General features: G+C 41.5%; 1 protein-coding gene across 2 annotated transcripts in view; it reads left to right on the top strand.

The window, feature by feature from the left end:
• The window catches only part of EPB41L4A (erythrocyte membrane protein band 4.1 like 4A), a 251,943-nt gene that overhangs the window by 154,462 nt on the left and 81,985 nt on the right, over window positions 1-15,496 (top strand). The window lies entirely within an intron of this gene.

The raw sequence follows: 15,496 nt of genomic DNA, 5'->3' as shown, positions 1-15,496 counted from the left end.
TGTCCCAAAAGGCAAGGATGGGAAAACGTCCTTTTAAGCTATCTTTGAAAACAATGCTCCCTTGAAATGCTATTATTCTAATTTGTATTTATGGGATAAATTGAAAATAGGATCTATGAGAATCCATCCTCTGTGTCTTTGGTAGTGACTTTATGAAGACCAAAAACCTGAGTGAATGGCGTTGAATGACTTTCTGATGAGATGTCTGTTGTAAAAATGAGATGAGTGAAGCGTGTGCTTCCGCATCTACATGTGGAGACGCAGGAAAGGAACAGCGGTGAGCCAAGCAGCAGGCACTCACACGCTGCCTGTGGAACCATCAGTGAACTGACAGACGAGATTATGTACTGTCCAACCAGAAAAACAATACAATGATCCCTCCCTGAACTGTGACAGACTGCCATTTATTGATAACATTAAAATTGGATTTTGAAATGAGTTTTAACTTGTCCGGGGGGGAAATTCCAGATTTTTAAAGAAGTGATAGTCCAAACACCTCATACTAGTTCGAAACAGTTTGTAGTTTTTTTTCAACTTCTGATTAGAGGCATCAATCTTTAAGGATGGTCTATAAGATTGAATTAAAAATCATCCCAAAAGTAGAACAGCTAATTAGATATAGTAGAGCTATATGGTTTTCTCCCTGTCCTGCCACTGGTTTCACATGACTTAATGCAAGGAGTCAGTCTGCTCAATATGTTGAAAATACTGTTCTGTGTTTTTAATAGGAATATTATAATAATATAAGTCTTTTCATGGAAGCATTACTCTTACTTACGGTCATTTTCCCTCTTATACCTAAGTTATTTTTGTGAGTGAGGTCTTTGGTTCAGCTACTTTTTTTTGTTTGTTTGTTTCAGCTACTTTTATGTTATCATTAGTGAGCCTTAAAATGTCCTCTGCCTCAGGATAAATAACTTGGTAAAGTTGCAGATAACTGGTTTTTTAACTTCTTAGATTTTTTCATTATTAGGAGAAAACAAAACAACAAAATTGGTATTTTTCATGTGACTTTTTTTTTTAGAAGATTTTATTTATTTGAGAGAGAGAAAGAGAGAGAGAGAGAGAGAGCGAGCGAGCATGAGTAGGGGAAGGGACAGAGGGAGAAGCAGACTCCATGGTGAGTAGGGAGCCAGATGCTGGACTTGGTCCCAGGACCCCGGGATCATAACTGACCCAAAGGCAGATGCTTAACTGACTGAGCCATCCAGGCTCCGTTCTGAGACACAGTGTCTTCTGGGTCGTTAGCCTGGTGTCGTCAGTCTCTTGCAAGATGCTGAACTCAGGCTTGAATCAAAGGGATTCTTTTTTTTTTTTTTTTTTTTTTTTTTTAAATAAGACATTAGTCTAACCAAAGCATTCCATGAATGTTCTTGTTTTGCAGTCTGTCTTCTTTCTCCACCAGGGTATCTCTCTGTGAGGCAATGATTTACATGGTAATGATTTAATGGTAGTATTAAGTTGATTATTATGGAGACCTAACTGTAATTATAGATTAAATATAAAAGCCCCCTGAAACCTATCACCTGAACCAGTAATCATAGTCAGCTTGAAAAATGGTTGAAATGCTTATTCTGGTTTTCTGCTCCGCTGGTCCAGTCAAAGAGACTTAACTCAGTATGCTCAGTGCTGTTAGGGGCCAAATTCAGAGATTCGGTTTCCAAAAGAACAGCAGTGGACTACAGATAAAAGATTTTTCCTGGTGTCATGCTATGCCCCTAACACTGTCCAACTTCATTTTTTAATAGTAACTGTGTCCAAAAAAAAAAAATAGTAACTGTGTCCAACAAAACACAGCAGCATATCTTAAAAAATACACAGAGTATACTAGTCTGTACTGTGTATCTCTTCCTTTGCATCCACAAGGGAGATCTCCTCTTTGTCAGATATAACCTTAATGAGTTCGGTGATTGATTTTTTTTTTTCCAGTGATTCATTTTTGAGAGAGCAACAGATAATTGTCCGCAACTAAGAACTGATTTTGTAAACATTTATTCCACTGACAGGTTCAGCAGCTAATTATTATAAATACTTTTATGGATTATTTAAACTTCAAAATAGGTACTGTGAGTTCAGTAATACCTGCCAGAAAATAAAGACTTTTAATATAAAGGTCTTTGATTACGATTTTAGAAAATCTGAGAAATATACTATGAAGAAAATGAAAATTACTTACTAAAACTCAAAGGTAATGATTATTATTTTGGTGCAATCCCTTTCAGATTTTGCCCTGTTAGCACATGTATAATATATGTACATTTTTAGACATATGAATACATTTCATCCCTTGTGTGGTTCTGTACACAGGTTTTATATTTAATATCATATCGTCAGCATTTCTCCTTTTATTAATGATATGTGCCTGCACAGTGTTTGGTAATGTGTTTTAGTTTTATGGGTTTGAACTTTTTTTTCTTAATTTTGTGGTTCAGTTTTTTCCTTCTGTTGTATCTTACAACCATATTCTGCTGGTAGATTGAAAGCTGTGGAATTGTTGATCTCAAATCTGGCTGTGTTTGCTGAACTCTTGTGTGCTAGCCAAGAGTTCTTAATTTGATTTGCATGAATTTTTGTAGGTATATAATTATATCATTTGCAAGGAAAAATAATTTATTTTCCCATTTCTGTTATGTTTCATCTCTTCTGGTGTTGGTCATAACTTATAGAAAAGTGTTAAGTGATTTAGTAATATAAAGCATCTTTGGTTTCTGATTTTAATGAAAATATCACTATTCCACCACTTACGTATTAGCTCTTGGTTTAAGGAATATATGTTTATTATGAGGGGTTTAAATTTTTAAAAGTCTGTTACCAAATGGTTGCTTTACACTGAATTGCTTGAGAGTGAACATTGTTACCTGTTCACTCACTGAGTAATGCTTATTTAAGAAATGCAGATGAGGGGCACCTGGCTGGCTCAGTTAGTAAATCAGGCAATTCTTTTTTTTTTTTTTTTTTTAAAGATTTTATTTATTTATTTGACAGATTCCAAGTAGAGAGGCAGAGAGAGAAAGAAGGGGGAAGCAGGCTCCCTGCTGAGCAGAGAGCCCGTTGCCGGGCTCTATCCCAGGATCCTGAGATCATGACCTGAGCCGAAGGCAGAGGCTCAATCCACTCAATCTCAGGTGCCCCATATCAGGCAACTCTTGATCTCAAGGTTGTGAGTTTGAGCCCCACGTTGGGGGATAGGGGTTACTTAAAATCTTAAAAAATAATAAGCCAACAAATAAAAAGTAAAAATCCTGACAAGAGAGGATAGTGGCTGAGACCAGGGTAGCAACATTTCAAGTGCTAAGAAACAGTTGGATTCTGGATTTAGCTACATGGTTTAATGGATGTTGGGAGGTATGAGAGAGAGGAGTCCTTGTGACTTAAAGGTGTTTGGCCTGAAAGGCAAGAGGAATGGAGCTGCCATCTAGTAGGGAGAGGAAGGCTTTGAGTAGAGTAGGTTTGGGGAGGAGTATCTTGGGACCCATGTTTAACATGTTGCATTTGAGATATCTGTTAGACATCTAAGTAGAGACATTTAAGAAGTGGGCTCTATGAGTCCAGAGTTTAGGATTGAAGTCTGGGCAGGATAGTGAGATCTGATAATCATTGACATATCCTGGTATTCAGAGCCATGAGTATATGAGGTCATTAGGAGAATGAATACAGATAAGAAGAGGAAGAACCAGAAAACGAGGCTGAGAAGCAATAACCAGTGGGTAGGATGAATACTAATTGTATCCCATTGTGCCAACTAAAAATCACATGTTATGTCAAATGATGCTGATTTGTCAAATCAGAGAGAACTGACTGCTGAGTTTAGGAATGTATGAGGTCACCAATGAGACCATTTTCAGTGGATTGAAGAGTGAGCTTTATCTCATTAGGTCACTCTTCAGCCTCTGCACCTGGAGAATCACAAGGGACATGAATTCTTTACTATAGTACTCGTATGCAACAAAGGTTGCCTGGGTGGCTCAGTGGGTTAAGTGTCTGCCTTGGGCTCAGGTCAGCATCCTAGGAGTCCTGTCTTGGGCTCTTTGGTCAGCGGTGAGTCTGCTTCTTTCTCTGCCTGCCACTCCTGCTGCTTGTGTGTACTCCCTCTTTCTTTCTCTCTCTCTGTCAAACAACTAAAATCTTTAAAGAAAGAAGAAGAAAATGGAGACTCCTGAGCGAAGTCCATTATTAGGGAACACCCTCCCCCATGCATATTAATTAAGAAAAAAGCAAAAGAGGTAACCAGAGGAGTGGAACTGGAGAGGGTAAATACAGATAGCTCTTTTTTTTTAAAATTTTTTAAAAAATTTTTTATTTTTTATAAACATATATTTTTATCCCCAGGGGTACAGGTCTGTGAATTGCCCGGTTTACACACTTCACAGCACTCACCAAAGCACATACCCTCCCCAATGTCCATAATCCCACCCCTCTTCTCCCAACCCCCCTCCCCCCAGCAACCCTCAGTTTGTTTTGTGAGATTAAGGGTCACTTATGGTTTGTCTCCCTCCTAGTCCCATCTTGTTTCATTTATTCTTCTCCTACCCCCTTAACCCCCCATGTTGCATCACCACTTCCTCATATCAGGGAGATCATATGATAGTTGTCTTTCTCCGCTTGACTTACTTCGCTAAGCATGATACCCTCTAGTTCCATCCACGTTGTCGCAAAGGGCAAGAGTTCATTTCTTTTGATGGCTGCATAGTATTCCATTGTGTATATATACCACATCTTCTTGATCCATTCATCTGTTGATGGACATCTAGGTTCTTTCCATAGTTTGGCTATTGTGGACATTGCTGCTATAAACATTCAGGTGCACGTGCCCCTTCAGATCACTACATTTGTATCTTTAGGGTAAATACCCAGTAGTGCTATTGCTGGGTCATAGGGTAGTTCTATTTTCAACATTTTGAGGAACCTCCATGTTGTTTTCCAGAGAGGTTGCACCAGCTTGCATTCCCACCAACAGTGTAGGAGGGTTCCCCTTTCTCTGCATCCTCGCCAGCATCTGTCATTTCCTGACTTGTTGATTTTAGCCATTCTGACTGGTGTGAGGTGATATCTCATTGTGGTTTTGATTTGTATTTCCCTGATGCCGAGTGATATGGAGCACTTTTTCATGTGTCTGTTGGCCATCTGGATGTCTTCTTTGCAGAAATGTCTGTTCATGTCCTCTGCCCATTTCTTGATTGGATTATTTGTTCTTTGGGTGTTGAGTTTGCTAAGTTCTTTATAGATTTTGGACACTAGCCCTTTCTCTGATATGTCGTTTGCAAATATCTTCTCCCATTCTGTCAGTTGTCTTTTGGTTTTGTTAACTGTTTCCTTTGCTGTGCAAAAGCTTTTGATCTTGATAAAATCCCAATAGTTCATTTTTGCCCTTGCTTCCCTTGCCTTTGGCGATGTTCCTAGGAAGATGTTGCTGTGGTTGAGGTCGAAGAGGTTGCTGCCTGTGTTCTCCTCAAGGATTTTGATGGATTCCTTTCTCACATTGAGGTCCTTTATCCATTTTGAGTCTATTTTTGTGTGTGGTGTAAGGAAATGGTCCAATTTCATTTTTCTGCATGCAGATAGCTCTTTTGACACAAAGAGGAACAGGTAGGATGGTGGCTATTAGGGGAAGCATGTCAAGAGGTTTGGTTTTTTAAGTTGGGAGAAATAATAACACATATATACTCTGGTGAGAATGATCCACCACACTTGGTGACATGGTCGGGGGGGAGAGACTTGCTGAAATGATACTCCTTGAGCGGATGACAGGGGATGACAGCCAGTGTATAAATAGAGGGGTTGGTTTGGGAGGGTGGCCAGGACAGTTCATCTCTGGTTAGCAGGCAGGAAGATGGAGCATGGGAATGTGGATTAGGATTGGTGGGTGGTTTGCTTATGATTGTTCTCCTTTCTGTTTTGAGGGAACGAGGTATCAAGGTCATCAGCTGAGGCTAAAGTTGGGGAGGAAGAAGTGGGAGCCTGAAGGAGGCAGAGGATAGGCTTAGTAATTTTGGAGAGAAAGTAGACAAGGCACATGTGGTCTGATGTCATCCTATGATAACTTGGTAGTACAGAGGGTCCTGAAATTTAAAATGAGCCCACTCCTTATTTGCTTTTCTCCATGCACGTTCAGCAGTGCTGGTTCAGACATGAAGCAAGTGGAGAGTTGGTTTTGTGAAGAGAATAGTACAGAGAGAAGGGTCAGGGAATTAGGTGAGCCAATCCAGTGGTTTGTCATGGAATTGAGACCTGGTAAGGAAGAGAGCAAGAACTGTGAAAGAGGGATGAGGTTTGATGGGAGGAGGTCCTGGTTGGAGAAGTTGAATGCTTGTTGGCGATGGAGAACTGGAGGCAGTAAGCTGGAGAGAGAAGGTGGTGGTCAGAAGTTTGGGGGCTGGGCACTGAGATCACAGAGGAGCTTCAGCTATTATAAATGGGAAGTTGTGGGGCAGGGTTTCTCGTCTCCTATCCCCCACCCCTGCAGCATCAGGGGTCAGTTTTGGTCGTCACAGCGTCAGACGGGGCAAAGAGGCTGCTGGCATCCAGAGGGTAGAGGTTGAAAGTGCTGCTGCACATTTTAGAACATGTTGTCTATGGATAGGACATAGCACTGAAGCTGAGAGCCCTGCTGTAGGGTGGCAAGCACGGGAGTGAGTGGTTGGGATAGGGAGGAAGACAACAGCACTGGGAAGTTCAGGGAATCGAGGTGTCTGGGTGTTGGAGGTATTGTTTCTATTTACATATTTACATAATTAAGACAAGAGTAGTATTGGAGTGTGTGACCTGACTGCAGTAGCTTTGGTGTTTGAAGGGGAAGACTTCAAGGATGATAGCCACCAGAGATATGGCTGGTGGAATCCAGTGAGACCCCAAGCTGGGAGTTGTAGGGGGAAGAAGAGAGAGTGATCTAAAAGCGGCCTTGGGGAGCAAGCAGGAGTCTTCTCCACTTTCGGGCCCAGTGACATGAGGACACTGTGGACAAGAAGCTGAGCTCCTGCTCCAGGGGGCTGCAGTAAAGACAGTGTCATCAGGGGAGAGCAGGCATCTCTTGGCACACCAGGGCAAAGGCAGTGTAAGAGATCAAACTTGGGGGCAAAGGGATTTTACAGATGAGAGCCACAATTGTAGAGAGCACGGAGGAAGGGTTTCAGGAGTTGGGTGGTGGTGGTGGTGGAGTAGTGGGGGGACAAACTAGGGGAATTGCTGAGTATCATTTCAGGGTGACAGAGATCAAGAGACATAGTAAGATGGGGTCTAGTGGATTCAAAGCAGATGAAGTGGAGAGGCTGTGGATGTCTGAAGGGAGTAGGTGCTGCTTTTCCACTTCTGCTCATCTCTGCTGGTGGTGGAGGTAGAAGGCCTGAGGGCAGTGGGGTGGTCCCAGTGCATGGTGCAGTCTTGCCTGTTGTGGAAGGGGACCTCTTTTACCTGTGTGGTGGCTGGGGTACTTGAGCACAGGTGGAGGACCTGGGGGATGCCTCCAGCCCTGAGCCTTACCCACTATGAGGAGAGCGGCTGCTGCGTGGAGCACACACAGGAGGTAAGCATGGAGGCAGACATGCTGATCAGGGGAGGTGATGGGAGGGCAGCCCCCACAAGGATGGAGTGAAGTGGGCAGATCTGGGAGGCACTGAGGAGGTAAAAATGTTCCGATGGGTAGCAGATGGAATGTTTTTGTGAAGACTCAGGAGTGGTTGGGATCATACCCAGATACCTTGGTTTCATCAACAGGGAAAGCGTTCAGTCCCCAGCAGGAGGCCCAGAGGCTGGCCTAAGGCCTGAAAGATCGGCTCCCTTTTCCCACCCGAGGTTGGCATGTACATTTGTTGAATAAATGAAGGGAAGAAGTGAGGCTGTGATTACTTTTATGTAGAATACATCATGAAAATAACCTCAGCCTAAACTTACCCAGCGTGACAGGATGTCAACCCAAAAGGTTCCTGGCAAGTCTGGCTACAAGTAATTAGATGTATTTGGCGGAACTCTTTGAGAAAAGGGCACAGGAAGTCCTGGAGGCCAGGAGTTGTCAGTGTTTATCAGTGAGCTCCAGAGGTCTCACTCATGTAAGCGAGGGGTTTCTTCACGTTGGAAGTGCAGCTATAGATTTAAAAATATTCTTTTTATATGGAAATAATTCCAAATTTACAAAAAGTGGCCACAATTAAAAGATTGCAAAGAACTTAGTCATGGACATTCACCTATTTCCATTCACTCACTGTTAACTGCGTTTCCTTTTTTGTTTCTCTCTCTCTCTACACACAACACACACACAACACACACACACACACACACACACACGATTTTTTTCTGAGTGATTTGAGGGTTTTCATGTGTTATACATCTCTAAATACTCAGTGGATATTTCCTAAGAATAGGGATGCTCTGTGATACACCCATAGTACAATTATCAGCTTAACAAGTTTATGTTGATATAATACTTCTATCCTCTATTTTCTGCATTGCAGTTTTGTTGGTTAGCCTAATAATGTCCTTTATAGTATTTTTCCTCTCTGGTATAAAATCCAGTTAATCTTCTTTGATCAGAAACATTTTTGTAGCATTTTGTTTTTTATGACATCGACTTTTTTTTTTTTGAGAGAGCAGGTGCATGTGCTCGAGGGCAGCGTTGGTAGGGATAGAGGGAGAGGAAGAGAGAGGATCTTAAGCAGGCTCCACGCCCAGCCTGACCCCGGGGTTCAATCCTACGACCCTGAGATCATGACCTGAGCTGAAATCAAGAATTGGACACTTAACTAACTGAGCCACCTGGGCACCCTACATTTTGGAAGACTACAGTTCTACCCCACTTTTTAAAAATAGAAGACTTCTGGTCACATGTTTGTCTGTTGTTTTCTTGTGCTTGGACTTAGGATCTGTGTTCTGAGCCAGAAAGCTGCATCCGTGGTTGTGCCCTTCTTAGGACATCGCGTCTGGAGGGATGGGACATGTATCTCTTGGTGGTTAGACAAAGTTTGATCTCCTAGTCAGGATGTTGACTTCATTTCCCTGTTTTTCTTTTTCCTTCTTTATAGATAATAGGTAATCCATGGGGAGATACTTTAATTCAATGCAGATAGCCTGCTCCTCTTCAAAATTTCACTGTAGGCTTAGCATTCCTTGAGGATTCTTGCCTGATCTGATCTTTTATTATGATGCTAGTCAAAAGCTGATATTCTAGGCTTCCACACCCCTCACATTCATCACTCAGCCCGGGGCATTCCAATGTCAATGGGAGTCACACTCTCTCTCTTATTTATCCTATCAGCATGGAATTACTAATCTCCCCTACCATGGGGGGGGGAGGGCGGAGATTACTGTACCTAGCTATTTTGGTGCTCAAGTTGTCCTAGATGTGGTCAGAGGGAGTTCCTTTAATCTGGCTCCTGTGCCCTTTTGACCTAACCCTATCACTCTCTGGGGTCATTTTCTTCCTTTTTGGTACAATTTGGTGTTTCAGGTGCATCTTGAACCTACTTTGCATCTATCCTATGTCTGCCCTGTTATCAGCCATTTCTCCGGTGAGTCCTGGTTCTGTTCAGAGGGGAAGGGTCAAGATCTGGGTGTTAGGTGTGGTCATTGCTCCTGGAATGACTTTGATTTTTGGCCTTTTCAATGGACAAAGCTAAGGAATAAACACAGGCATGTATACATACATAAAAATAGAAATACATATATACATATGTGTGCATATGAATATGCTCATACTCACTATAGAAACCATGAGTTCACACCACATCTCCAATTTCCATCCATCCCCATAGCATTCTTTCTGGCCTTCCCTCATTTCGTTTTTGTATGTCCAGACAACATTGGCTCCCAACAACAAGAACACATTCACTTGTTTGCTCAGTTCTAAAATTTATCTCAGATAGTTTCAGAATTGCTTTGTCTAAACCACTAAAGCTGACAGTTAGTTGCAGTTCTTTCATTCACGTATACCATCTTGCCAAGACTGAGGGCTTATGGTCAAATACTGTGTTCAGAATGTACTTGGGTTGGCCCTTCCTTCCTGCTTTCCTTCCTCCTGAGGTTTGGCATTCATTTGTGATCTGGTTAGGTTTATTGTTTCAGCTTTAGATCCCTTTCGTATTCTTACTTATTTTATATATTTTTTGAAGATGTAGAAGATTAATGTGCAAAGGTCCAGGCTGTATAAAAAGGCACAGAGAAGGATCACTACTTCGCATATGCTCTCAGTCCTCTTTCCCTACCCTTCCTTGTAGGTAACCAACTTTAATGTTTTATGCTTCATCCTTCTCGACTTTGTTTGTGCAGATAAGCACATTTGAGACTTTTCCTTCTTTCTCCCCTCAAAGTAGCACACCGTGATATGTCTTTATACTCAGCTTTCTTTTCACCTAGTAACACCTCCTCGAATTCTCCATCAATCCATCGAGAGCTTTCTGGTTCTTTTGTGCATCTACATAGGACTCCTTTGAATGTGTCCCGTAGTTTACTCAACCACCCTCTTCTGCTTAGACAGTTTAGGGGAGTTTTCAGTAGTTTGCAATTATAAATTTTCCTCCAGTGACGTTGTGCCTATGTATTTTTCTGTTGTGGAAGGAGCATCTTCGGGGTAAATTCCCAGGCATGGGGTTGCGTGGTCAGAGTGTAAGAGTGTAATCCCCTTCTCCAGCTCAAGTTTTGGTGCCATTTCACATGCCCATCTCCACATATGAGTGCACTGGGAACTACAGACATGTTCTCCCCCACGCATTCCTGAGTGCGTGGGGGAGAACACGCATTCCCTTAGTAATAGTCAGATCCTCGTGCCACACAACAGCTTGGCTTGGCATCTCTCAGGCTCGGAGATGGATCGCTAGCCATGGGGTCGGATAGCATGGTTTAGGTCCAGGCCTCCCACTTTCTCTAACTTTGCACAATTCACTGAGCAACATTTAACCCGCATTTCTTTATCTATAAAGTGAGAATGATAAAATCTCCCTTACAGGGTTGTTGTGAGGTTGAAAGCACCTAGTCTGAAGTTGGACTTAAAATAGGCTCCTGATTTATGTCTCTGAATCGGAATTGTGTTGGCCTCCTGCCACCCAGAGCTACTGAGGCTTTACACAGGAAAGGCTCAGGGAGCACCTTGTTCTGAACCCATCTCTGCTGGTGAGTAGCTTTTGCCAAGGCAGGAAGGGGAGCACAGGTCTCCCAAGGCCATGAGTTTTCCTCTGCTTCACTTGCTGGTACGTTTGTTGACTTTTTCTATAATCAAAACACATGGGCCACATATTTGGACAAATTTTTAAAATTCTGCTATAAGACATTTTTAAATTGAGTATCAGTAGATCTTACCAGAGATGCCTTCATTTTGAGAAGCTTAAATAACATTTGTAATTTAAAAATCTGTAACAGTTATAAACTGGGAATAACGATTATCTCTAAAAAAATAAATCTGTAAAAGACAATTTTCATATGATTTCACTCTTATGGAATTTAAGAAACATAACAGAGGAGCATAGGGGAAGGGAGGGAAAAATAAAGTAAGACAAAATCAGAGAGGGAGACAGACAATAAGAGGCTCTTAACTCTAGGAAACAATCTGAGATTTGCTGGAAGGGAGGTGAGGGGAGATGGGATAATTGGGTGATGGGCTTTAAGGAGGGCCCTTGATGTAATGAGCACTGGGTGTTCTATGCAACTGATGATTCACTAAATTCGACCCTTGAAACTAATAATACTTTATATGTTAATTAACTGAATTAAAATAAAATTTAAAAAGTAAATCTGCAAGTAGAAGAGAGAAATGCCAGTATGTTAGTAAACGCTATGGTTTGTCTAAGGAGAAGGTGAGGAAAAGATAGAGTAAATCAAAACCAAAAGCCAACCATCTGGATGCCTGGGTTTGCATCCGTGCATTTTCTCTGGTAGGAAGCAGGATAAGCTCCATGTAACAGTTTTCAAAGTTTACTGAAACATGATACAAATATTCTCTAATATTTTGGCTCATGTTTTCTCTTTCTGAATTTTTGGGAGGAAAAGGAAGGAGGAGAAGCAACACAATCTAACACATCCTTTCCAGTGCTATAATTTAGGTTTCTGGGGGCTAGAAAGAATTACATGCAGTTGCCCGTCAAGCAATCAATCTGTTCAGCTGTAAAAGAGGTAAAAAGGTTTTTCACATTTAGTAAATGCTTTGGAATATCACCCCCACAGCGGACAAAAAAGTACTGGAATATTTTTGCTGTTTTTGTTCTTTTATTATAAAATGTATATGCAAGAATGGAAATTAATTTGATTCTCCATTTGCTCCATTGAAATGCACAGTGATTTTTAATTCAAACCGTATTATATGCATTTCAAAAGGAATTTTTGAAAAGTAACTGTGTGTGTGTATGTGTGTATGTGTGTGTGTGTGTGTATGTGTGTGTGTGGGGGGTGTATGTGTCATGTGAAAGTTTCTAATCCAGAGTACTAAAGAGTCCTTCCTTGAAAGGAAGTGCTTTGCTCATATAGATCAGGGAAATACAAGCACCTTACTTTACCAGCTTTTGGAGACTGACTGCCAGAGTGCATCCGAAGGAATGCGCAGATCTGAGTGTTTAATCCCATGCTGCCCAGTTTGTTTGACTACAGCACTCTCTGATGCCAATATTATAGGACACGAACACCGTTAAGAAAGACTCTTTAGGGAGCACTATGTAAAGATAAAGCTTGGGGCGCCTGGCTGTCTCAGCTGGAAGAGCATGCGACCCTTGATCTCGGGATTCTGAGTTCAAGCCCCACATTGGGTATAGAGATTACTTAAATAAATATAAAAAGAAAAGAAAAGGCCTGAAAGAATGAGGTGATATTTTACTCTGTGCCCTTCCCAGATAAGAAGGTTGTTAGTTTGTTTTGTGACAGGGCTCACGGTGAATTCTTTACTGAACTCAGGATGCCTAGAAGAGAGAGCAATGGCAAACACAGGGACAGTCACTAACACAGACATTGTGCTCACTTTCTCTCATAGTTCAGCTTTTAAGGCCCTAGTCATTCTGTCTCACCATTTATAATGATAATTTTTCAAAGCACAATTTTCAGTTCCAGCCCTTGCTTGCCTTTGCTTGATTAGTAGTTAAATTATTTCAGTCATTGGCTATCAACCCTCTGAATTCAGATTTTGTTTCTTTCCCTAGTGCCTAAGGTCAGTTAACAATTGCCAGGTATGGGGCGCCTGGGTGGCTCAGTGGGTTAAACCTCTGCTTTCAGCTCAGGTCTTAATCTCAGGGTCCTGGGATTGAGCCCCGCATCGGGGTCTCTGCTCAGCAGGGAGCCTGCTTCCCCCTGTCTCTCTGCCTGCCTCTCTACTTGTGATTTCTGTCAAATAAATAAATAAAATCTTTTAAAAAAATTTCCAGGTAGATACAAATCTTGTTAAGAGTACACGTTAAAAAACAAACCCACCATACTTTAGACTTATTTTTTTTTTAAGATTTTATTTATTCATTGGAGAGAGAGAGAGAGAGCACGAGCAGGGGGTAGAGGGAGAGGGAGTCCAACTTAGGGCTCGATACCAGGACCTGGAGATCATGACCTGAGCGCTTCCCCTATACTTTCGACTTCTAATCTTCACTCTCTTTTATTCTCTCCTCTCCCTCTGTGATCACTGGTGATCAGAAACCTCTCTGCTATGGGCCTGTCCAGTTTTTATGTAATGACTGCATCTTAATATTGTTAGAAGTACTAATCTTTTTTAAAAATATTTCCTGGTGCAGTGTGCCTGAGGTTACTTCTGTGACCTTGGAGGTGGGTCATATAGTAGGATTGAGAAGATGTTTAGCCCATAATTCTAGGGAACCTGGGGAAGGAGGACTGTCTCTTTGTGGTTGCTTCCCAAGATAACAACAGAGGAACCAGTAGAGCATGGCCTGGCTGTGGCAACAAGGGTCAGGCATGGGAGAAGCAGTTGAGAATCAACTGGGCCCAGGGTGAGTGCATTTTGGAGCTCATAGTGGATGTGAGCCCCTCCAGGACCCTGCCAGTGATCTCAATACACTTCAGAGAAGTCAGGCTGAAGTAGATTTATTTCCTGAAGCTTACAAAGAGAAACAGCCAGCAAAGACGGGAAAAGGTTTAAACCAAGAGATGCAAGGGAGTTAGGTTGGGAATTCATTGATATGATACAGGTCCTGAATTCTCATAAGTGATAGAACTGGGAGTTTGAGCCAAGTTTACCTAGGGCTCCAAGGTGCAGTGAAACCCCCCCACAGTATCCAAGTTACAGATCATTTAAATTCTCAGTTTATAAAATAAAAACATTATAAAAACCTGTATCAAAAAACCTGTGTGGCTTAGTTGTCTGACTCTTAATCTGAGCGTAGGTGGTGATCTCAGGGTTGTGAGTTCAAGGCCCGCATTGTACTCTACACTGTTGTATAGAGCCTACTTTAAAAAAAAAAAAAAGAGAGAGAGAGAGAGAAAGAGAGAGAGTCAGAGAACATAGCTTTTTTTTCTGGCATGAAATGACAAAAGTTATAAAGGTGTTTGAGTGCTTTTGCCAAAAGTAAGCAGTGGGTGCTTGGATAAAGTATCTTAGTGGCAGGTTGGAATGTACCTCTGGAGTTGTATCTACTCACCTTTGTAAGAATGAATGGAAAGGTGCTAATTGTCTGTGTCTGTTTGGAAAAGGTTTAGTAGGAGAGAGAGACCTTTGTGATGCCATATCAGACTCATTCATGCCAGTGGTTACTGTCAGTGGCAAAAATGCATGGAATTTACTCAGAATTCCTGGTTTCTTTTCTCCTTACGTTAACCCTCCTTTAAGTATTTGGATTATCCTGCTAAGAGTGGGATAAAAACCAGGCAGCTGGTGTTACAGCCCTGTATTAATGGAGAATGCGTTCATACTTGTCATTTGCACATGGCAGAAGTAATTAGGAGGCCTGTGGGAACCTCTTTTGTTCCTTTAATATATTTGTACCCAAGGAAACTGGAGAAAACCCAATTCTGGTTGGATCTTGAATACCTTTTCTCCTTTCATAAAGTAATGGTGGTTAAAAAAAATGCATATATATAATATCCTGTGGCTGGGGCTCTATTTGAAAAGAAAAAGAATATAGATGTTTATGTCAAGAGTAAAATGAAAAACAGCCCAAGAAAAGTTTGAGAGGATTTACTTTATTTTTAAGATTCGAATGCTTTTTGTTTCTCCTCCATTTTTAGAAACGTGGATAAATGTTATTTAATTACATATGTAGAAATATGTAATTAAATAAATTTCTACATATGTAGAAATATGTAATTAAATAACTTTTTGAAAATTTGTTTTTGGGTACGCAAATACCACCTTATTTGTGGATGCTCTTGCTAAAATTTTAGTTCAAGTCTAGTGTCACAGAGTAGTTCTTCCTGGCTACCACTTCTTGTCGGTCATAATAATAAGTAGGTCCTGGCCCACGTGGTGCTTTAGTTGTTGGAAGGGACAGGAAGGTGGGATGCAGATACTGAGGTGGGTGGTGGCAGGGGGGAGGGGACAGCCGGTCCTTAAAAACGCTTTATCTTAATCATTTATCGGGATACAATGTAATCA

This window comes from Mustela nivalis, assembly GCF_964662115.1.
Source record: "Mustela nivalis genome assembly, chromosome: 3".
In the NCBI taxonomy this organism is placed as follows: domain Eukaryota; kingdom Metazoa; phylum Chordata; class Mammalia; order Carnivora; family Mustelidae; genus Mustela; species Mustela nivalis.
Note: the sequence above shows the minus strand (reverse complement) of the source record. Positions and strands in the feature narration are given on the sequence as shown.